The 8664-nt window shown below is 42.2% G+C and overlaps 1 non-coding gene across 1 annotated transcript; it reads left to right on the plus strand.

Annotated features, from left to right (window-relative positions):
- Positions 1-7869: 7869 nt before the first annotated feature.
- On the plus strand, positions 7870-7941 carry TRNAP-AGG (transfer RNA proline (anticodon AGG)). Its single transcript has one exon. It is a non-coding gene; the product is annotated as a tRNA-Pro (tRNA).
- The last annotated feature ends 723 nt before the right edge of the window (positions 7942-8664 follow it).

Genomic DNA, 8664 nt, shown 5'->3' on the forward strand with positions numbered 1-8664 from the left:
GATCTTCACTCTAAGTACAAGTCGATCCATGTGAGAATTGCGCTGAAGTCGAACATGGAAAGACATCGCTTGATTACCGGTCAATAATGTAAACCGTTAACAAGCGCGAGAGGAATCACCGATAATGATAATGACCCTCAAGGTACTGCAGTACAATTCACGTGGTGTGAATAAAGGACTTGGCGCCGAACACCACGCAAAATCTTCTGGTCGAAGGTCATTGATGTATACCTGTCGCCGGAAGTGAGAAACTTGCCATTGACGCATGCAAGCTTCAAAGTACTGAGGGGGGTGTTCCTAGATCAACTTCTTGGATAATGAGCTGAAGTCGACAAGAAGCGATCCGTCAAAGGAGGGCCTTAATGAATCCCACATCAGTGACACGGAACGGAGCTAATGATGGAGGTGAAAACAATCTGTGAAATATGATTCAGGGTTGCGATCATGGGTGGATGAAGGATAATGTATGGCAGTGGATGGGACACAGTTGACTCTTTCTGAACAACATCTCTTGAACATATAACGACACTGACGCGATGGATCGGTAGCATTACCCCAAATGTGGATGGTTTGGCGAGACCATGTTGATGAGACCGGTGAATGAAACAACCCAACCCGATGTGGTACGGAGGAAAAGTGTCATGTTCAAGAGTGACTTGCTACCATTAAAGCTTCGAGGTTCTCCCAATTTTTCCCCAGTCATTTCTGACCAGTACCTCTTTATTTTTGTCAAGCTTGAGGAGGATAACATATGCTTGTTCTATAACCTGCCCTTCAGGCAAGCCCATCGTTATGTTTTAACGAGCTTAGCGATAGGGAAACTCATTCTCGTCTAAAGACAAGTTTGTCGCTATTTAATCATTTTAACGAGTCTAACGACAAGGAAAACTCGGCCCTTTTCATTTTTAGAGAGTCTGAAAAGGTACATAAAGTCAACTCCAAAATTCCTTTTTCGTCATCTAATTCCCTTAAGTCCGAAAAAGTATAAAACAATACAGAAGGGATGAGTTTTCGATAACTTTAACAAGCTGAATAAAACAAGCGCTCAACCTTTTTGTGTTTGCGTTATGTTTCAATGCGTTGTTATGTAAATTCAATTTATTTTAAGGTTGATCTTGTTTAGCAGTTTTCCTTTATGGATCACCACGAGATGTATGATAACACTCCTAAATGCAGTCTAAGATGATAAGCAAGCTTTTCAATCTTTCAACTTTGAAAATCTTAACTACTGAGGGAAAAGAAAGATAACATCTTTTCACACAGATCATAGAGCACACACTAATGCACTTTTTCCTAAATCAACATGCAAGCTGTCATAATGCACATGCACAATGCAGGTATTTCTTTTCTCTTCCTTAATGTTTGTGCGACACAAAAAGAAAGCTGTTGTATAACTTTGAATTCAATTTCAAGTGAAAGCAAACAAGCTTGTCCAAAATCAAAAGACACCTTAAGATTTACTTGTTTCGACACTAGAAATATATAAACTCAAACCATATGACGAAAGCAAAAGCTCAATCAGCTATGAACAGCAAACAAACTAACTCTTAAGATCAATACGACACTTAACACAGGTCTAGATCTAAGAGGTCACAGCAAGACTAGTTCACTTTCGTTATGGGAAACTGTAAATGATACAAGAAATACACAAAGAACAAACACAGTTTCTTTATACAACCAAGGCGGAATAGTGGCAAGGAAAGTTGGTTTCAGATAGGCACATTGACTGGTAATAGGCAGCAAAAACAAGAGTGAAAACAGGGCAAGAAACAGCAGGAAACCCCAGTAGCACAAGGCAAGACTGGTCCAGCGCAGGTGGTACACAGGCAGTTTGACCTTCAGCGCAGGTAGCCCCTTCGGGAACTGCGCTGAAATGCAGACAGCCTTCACACAGCCTGCACTGAAGAACGAAACTTTCGTTTCTCTTGGTTTCCGGGTCACAGATTGCTCAAAAATTCACAGTTTTTGGCCAAATCAGAAGCTATCAGCCAAGGACACACTAAGGGATGAAAAGGAGGATAAAAAGCTATCACTAAGAGCTTATTAGAGTCCTTGTGGATCAGCTCTTCAAATCATAAACTTGCCCAGCAACTGAGCTAGAGTAGCTGCCCTCTACTTTGCATTTGAAAGATCCAAATGCAATTCGATTCGGTACTCCCTTTGTTTATGAAATGAATAGCAAAAACACAAACAACCAACAAGATACGATCCCCAGCGGAGTCGCCAATTTGTTGTTGGGAAAAGTATCCAATACCGAATGACCCTATCCCACTCTAAGGGTGATAGTACCTCAGCAAAAATCAAAGCAAAGCTATTCGAGATTACTTCTTTATGAGATGTAAGAGAGGGGCGAAAGAGATCCACTAACCGTTGTCTTCCGCTAATGATTGATCCAATCTTCTCTCTTTGCTGCTTGCTCCCAGCTCCTTGCTCTTTCACTGGCCCAGCTACACCAAGATCCTACAAAATGGCAAGAGAGGGAAACTACAAGAAGCATACATTCATAATTGATTCAAGGATTAGGATAAATCAAATACACAAGTATAGCAACACACCATTGAGACACATGCATATAGAAGAACCTCAAATGCTTTATTAATGGAAGAAGTAAAGTTCAGGAAGTAATACAACCATAAAAGGCCCAATCCAGCATCACCTCCCAGCAGAAAGAAATCTCCTCTTCACCTCCTTCAAGCAAATCACCCAATAGTTCTATACTCAAACCAACAGCACTTCTTTACATTCACAAGATTCCAGCCTCCATAGACCTCATGAAAGAGCTCTATATATAGGAGTTTTGGAGAAAGGATGAGTCAGCTTGTAGCTGGCATGAAGCTGACTAGTGTCCTCTCCCACTTCAGTTATTCTTCAGTTCTTCAGTCCACTTGGAGGTTCTTGCTTCCACTTGGAGATCTAGACCCTCTTACTCATCACAAGTCGAATTCCCTGATCCAAGTGTCATTTTGGAAGCTTCCTGGGCATTGACACCTTGAGGAATGACTGTGCCACTTGGCCAAACTCGCCCAGCGCAGGTAGCCTTCTTTGCATTTGACATTCAGCGCAGGTACACACTGGAGCAGTTGACATTCAGCGCAGATGCTCAGTGGAGCAGTTGACATGATCCAGAATTAGCTTGTTTTTGAGTGTTTTCAGGTGGAGAACTGATATTTAGTGCTGTGGTTTGCTGACCTTGTTCCTCTAGGGGTAGGAACAACATGTTTAGGGACTTTGGATCCCTTATATTATTGACATTTCATGCTTCATACTGTAAGGCACAAAAATTTCTATAACACCTACCCTACCTTAGCCTAACCTACCCTAGCATAGCCTAGCCTACCTACCCTAACTATGCCTACCTACCCTAGCCTACCATAGCCTACCCTAACATAACCTACGTTAGCCTACCCTACTCTAGCCTACCATACAAGAAGCTAGCCTTCCCTAACCTAGCCTACTCTATCCTACCCTACCATAGACTACCCTACCTTAGCTTAGCTTAGCCTACCCTAGCCTAACTTAGTCTAGCTTATCCTACCCTAGCCCACCCTGTCCTAAGCCTAGCCTAGCCTACCTAAGCCAAGCCTATCCCATCCTAGCCTACACTACTCTAGCCTAGTTTACACTAAACTAGCCTACCATACCCTAGACTACCCTAGCCTACCCTACCATAGCTTAGTTTAGCCTAGCCTACCTACCCTAGCTTAGCCAAGCCTTTCCTACAGTACCCTGCCCTATCCTACCTAGGTTATCCTAACCAAGCCTACACTACCCTGCCCTATCCTAGCCTTGCTTAGCTTACTCTACCCTTGTCTAACCTATCCTACCCTACCTTAGCTTAGTTTAGCCCAGCTTAGCCTAGCCTAACCTATCCTAGCATATCATAGCCTACCTAAGCCTAGCCTAGTCTGGCCTATCCTACCCTACCTAAGCTTAACCTAGCTAGCCTACCCTACGCTACGCTACCCTACATTAACATATCCTGGCCTGGCCTGGCCTACCGTAGCCTAGCGTAGCCTAGCCTACCTTACCTACATTTGCCTACAATAGCCTACCCTAGCCTACCTAGCCTACACTAGCCTATCCTACCTAACCTACCTAGCCTACCCTAGCCAAGCACACCCTAGCCTACCCTAACCAACCCTAGCCTACCAAGCCAAGCCTAACCTAGCATAACCTAGCATAACCTAGCCTACCCTAGCCTACCCTAGCCTACCCTATCACACCCTATCTTAAGCCTAGCCTCGCCTACCTAAGCCAAGCCTATCCCATCCTAGCCTATCGTATCCTACCTTAGCCTAGCCCACGCTAGCCTAGCCTAGCCTATCCTACCCTATCCTACCCTAGCCTATGTTAGCCTATCCTACCCTAGCCTGCCCTACACTACCCTAGCCTAGCCTATTCTACCCTATCTTAGCCTAGCCTAACTTATCCTAGCCTAGCGTATCCTAACCTACCTAAGCCTAGCATAGCCTCGCCAACCCTAACCTACCCAAGATTATCCTAACTAGCGTACCCTAACCTATCCTACCCTACAATAGCCTACCTTAGCCTACCCTATCCTACCCTAGCCTAATGTACCCTGGTATACCCTACCCTACCCTACCCTACTTAGCCTACACATGCCTAGCCTACCCTAGCCCAGCTTAGCCTACCCTAGCTTACCATAGCCTACCTAGCCTACCCTAGCCTAACCTAACCTATGTTAGCTTACCCTAGATTACCTAGGCCAGCTTAGCCTAGCCTAGCCTAGCTAAGCCTAGCCTACCATAGCATACCCTACCCTACCTTACCCTAACCTACCCTACCATATTGTAACCTACCCTACCTTACCGTATCGTACCCTATTGTACCCTACCTTACCCAACCTAGCCTAACCTACCTAGCCTAGCCTACCATACACTAGCCTAGCCAAGCCGACCTAGCCAAGCCAAGCCTACCTAACCTGCTCTACCCTACCCTAGCCTACTTTACCTAACCTAGCATAGCTTAGCCTACCTAGCCTACCTAGCCTAGGCTAGCATAGCCTAACCTAACCTAGCCTACCCTAGCCTAGCCTAATCTACCTAGCCTAGTCAAGCTCACCTAGCCTAGCCAAGCCCACCTAGCCTAGCCAAGCCTACCTAACCTACTCTAGCCTACCGTAGTCTACCCTACCCTTCCCTACTCTATCCTAGCCTACCTAGCATAGCCTAGCCTACCTAGTGTAGTTTAGCCTACCCTTCCCTAGCGTAGCCTAAGCTACCTAGCCTAACCTACCCTAACCTAGCCTACCTAGCCTACCCTAACCTACCCTACCTAACCTAGCTAGCCTACCTTACCCTACCCTAACCTAGCCTAGCCTAGTCTACCCTACCCTACCTAGCCTATCCTACCCTACCTAGCGCACCCTAGCCAAGCCTACCTCGCCTAGCATAACCTAGCCTACCTCGCCTAGCATAACCTAGCCTACCCTAGCCTACCTAGCCTACCCAAACCTAACCTAGCCTACCCCAGCATCCTTTAGCCTACCCCAGCATACCTTATCCTAATCCTAGCCTACCCTAGCCTACCCCAGCATACCCATACCCTATCCTAATCCTAAGCCTACCGAAGCCCACCTAGCCTACCCAAGCTTACCTAGCCTACTCTAGCCTAGCCTACCCTAACCTACCCTACCTTACGCTAGCTTAGCCTGGCCTACCCTACTGTAGCTCAGCCTACCCTACCCTACCTTACCCTACCCTATCTTAGCCTAGCCTAGCCTACCCTACACTACCTAGCCTACCCTACCTAGTCTAAGCCTAGCCTATCCTACCTAAGATGAGCCTATCCTATCCTGCCTTAGCCTACCTTAGCCTAGCGTGCGCTAGCCTAACCTTTAGTAGCTTATCCTAAACTAGCATACCATAACCTTTCCTAAACTAGATTATCCAACCTAGCCTAACACATGCCTAATTTAGACTAAACTAGTGAGCCTAACCTAAGATAGCCTAGCTTAGCCTAGCCTATCCTATCTTAGCCCCTCCTAGCCTAGTCTAACTTAAACTAGCCTAGCCTAGCGTGGCCTAAACTATCTTAGCCTATCCTAAACTAGCTTGGTCTAACCTAGCTTAACCTAGCCTAGCCTAGTCTTGCCTATCCTACCCCACTCTAGCCTAACATAGAGTAAACTAACCAAAGGTATACCCTAAATCTCGATATATATTATAAATATACATCCCACATGAAAGTAAAGGAACTTCACATAAATAGTGAACATAAGTAATGGATTTATTATGAAATTAACAAAATACAAATTGATGTTTATTGAAAAAATATTTTACATATAAATATTTGACTGAAAACATAATATAAATTCTATAATAAAATAAATTTTCAATATACAATAAAAACATATGTGTGTGTGTGTGTGTGTGTGTGTGTTCAATTAAGTAATTAAATCGTAAATTTATAAAATAAATAAACACTTTAAAAGATAAAATGACTTTTACATCATTAAAATATATAAAAACTAAGAAGAATCATATAAACTATATGAATGGTTAAGAAATTATAAAAAGGCAATTTACTTTATTGAAAGCACACAATTTTTTTTTCGTTTTCTAAAAATGATGATTTTTTACTAAAAACAAATTAATAAAAAAAAATCATATATTAATTAGGAAAATATTTTTTTCCTATTTCTTATTTTAGTAAATAAAACTATATAAGTAAATAAATAAATACTTATAATAAAAAAATCTAAATATAAATTTTATAGGATATTCAAAATAATTTCATTATGAAAATACAATCATTTACCTGTAACAAATTTTGATTCAGCTAAATTACTGAAAAAGACAGGGTGAAATAAATTAAAACATTGTGTGTATATAAATAAATTAAAACACTGTGAAAGCAATGAATTAGAGGTGAAAAAACACTTATCCACTTTTACTTTTCAAAAAAATCCATGTCTAATTGACGCTAATAGAAAACCTATTGCAATAGCAGCAAAAAAGAAATTAATACACATACACAATTAAATTCGGCGTAGTCTATAATGCGACTTTTTGGAGATTCCGATCATCCAAAAAGTGCATTATTCCGGCCAACCACCCAACCGGCCTTTTCCTCTCCGTCTCCGTCACCTCGCTGGAAAGTCAACTCCGTTACCTCCGTCACCGTCACCTCGCACGCCGACTGCCTGTTTCAAATTCACCAACCCCGCCAACCCCGCGTACAAGCGTATCGCAATTGCGCCAACTCGATTTGAAAATTTCAGCCGAACCGGAGCATCCCCTGCTACCCCGCCCTTGCCAGAGCAGAACCACCGACTGAGCGAACCCCGTCTTTATTTCCCGTCTGCTGTCATCGACTGAGTCAGCTGTGAGTGCGTCTGGATGAAGTTTTCTTCTTCGGGGCTGCAATTTCTTCTTCTATGTTGTCGACTATGCACATTTGATACACTATCATTTCATGGTTATCAGTTCGTGGTTTCCCTGATATGCAAGCAAAATAACTTGCACGAGAAGAGAAACAGGAGATAAATATTACAGATATTGTTTTTTTATTATTGAGTTCTGTGTTTTTTCATATTTGGTTTTCTTTTTATTACATGGAAGTGGTACCGCTGACGGGATCTCTAAGTCTGAAAGTGTTTCCGCAGCAGAATTATATGACTTTTCTGAAAGCTCTCCTGAAAATTACAGCTTAGGCATTCTGCATTGAAGACCTTGGCGTGCATGGATGTGCTATGGTCAGGCAGGTTGGATACTTGGATTGGCTTGCGTGGGAGGACATCACTGCACTGCTATTTATTTCCAGAAAGCCACAGTTCATTCCAGGACATTTGGTCTAGATTATGATTCTCACACAGGACATTCGGCCTAGGTTCATGCCTTTCACACAGGGCATTTGGTCTAGTGGTATGATTCTCGCTTAGGGTGCGAGAGGTCCCGAGTTCAATTCTCGAAATGCCCCTTTGTTCCGTTGATCCAGCTTCTTCTTTGGAGAAACCTGCTTTTTTGAAGCAGAAATGTAAGATATATAGCTCTCCTGAATGTCATTAATTCAAATTCTTTAGAGAAGCCTTGTTCTGAAACAAGATATGTAGCTCTCCTGAATGTCAATAATTCAAATTCTTTAGAGAAGCCTGGATTTTGTCAAACAAGATATATAGTTCTTTTGTCAAACAAGACAGCTTCTTCTTTGGAGAAACCTGCTTTTTTGAAGCAGAAATGTAAGATATATAGCTCTCCTGAATGTCATTAATTCAAATTCTTTAGAGAAGCCTTGTTCTGAAACAAGATATGTAGCTCTCCTGAATGTCAATAATTCAAATTCTTTAGAGAAGCCTGGATTTTGTCAAACAAGATATATAGTTCTTTTGTCAAACAAGATATATAGTTCTCCTAAATTAAAGTATGGTTTGTGTGAAACAAAATTCGTCTTTGTGAAACAAGACAGTAGCTCCCTTAAATGTTATTAATTCAAATTCTTTAGAGAAGCCTGGTTTTTGTGCAACAAGATATGTAGCTCTCCTAAATGTCAACTTCTTTAAAGAAGTCTGGTTTGTGTGAAACAAGTCTGTCGCTCTCCTGAATGCTTTTTAAGAAATTTTGATATGAATTATTAAATAAGGTTGGAGCGAGAGTTACCGAGTCCAATTCTCGGAATGCGCCTTTGTTTCATAAATTCAATTTC

This window comes from Pinus tabuliformis, chromosome 7 (genome assembly GCF_031772625.1).
Source record: "Pinus tabuliformis cultivar Carrire ecotype Pingquan chromosome 7, CPIR1, whole genome shotgun sequence".
In the NCBI taxonomy this organism is placed as follows: Eukaryota; Viridiplantae; Streptophyta; class Pinopsida; order Pinales; family Pinaceae; genus Pinus; species Pinus tabuliformis.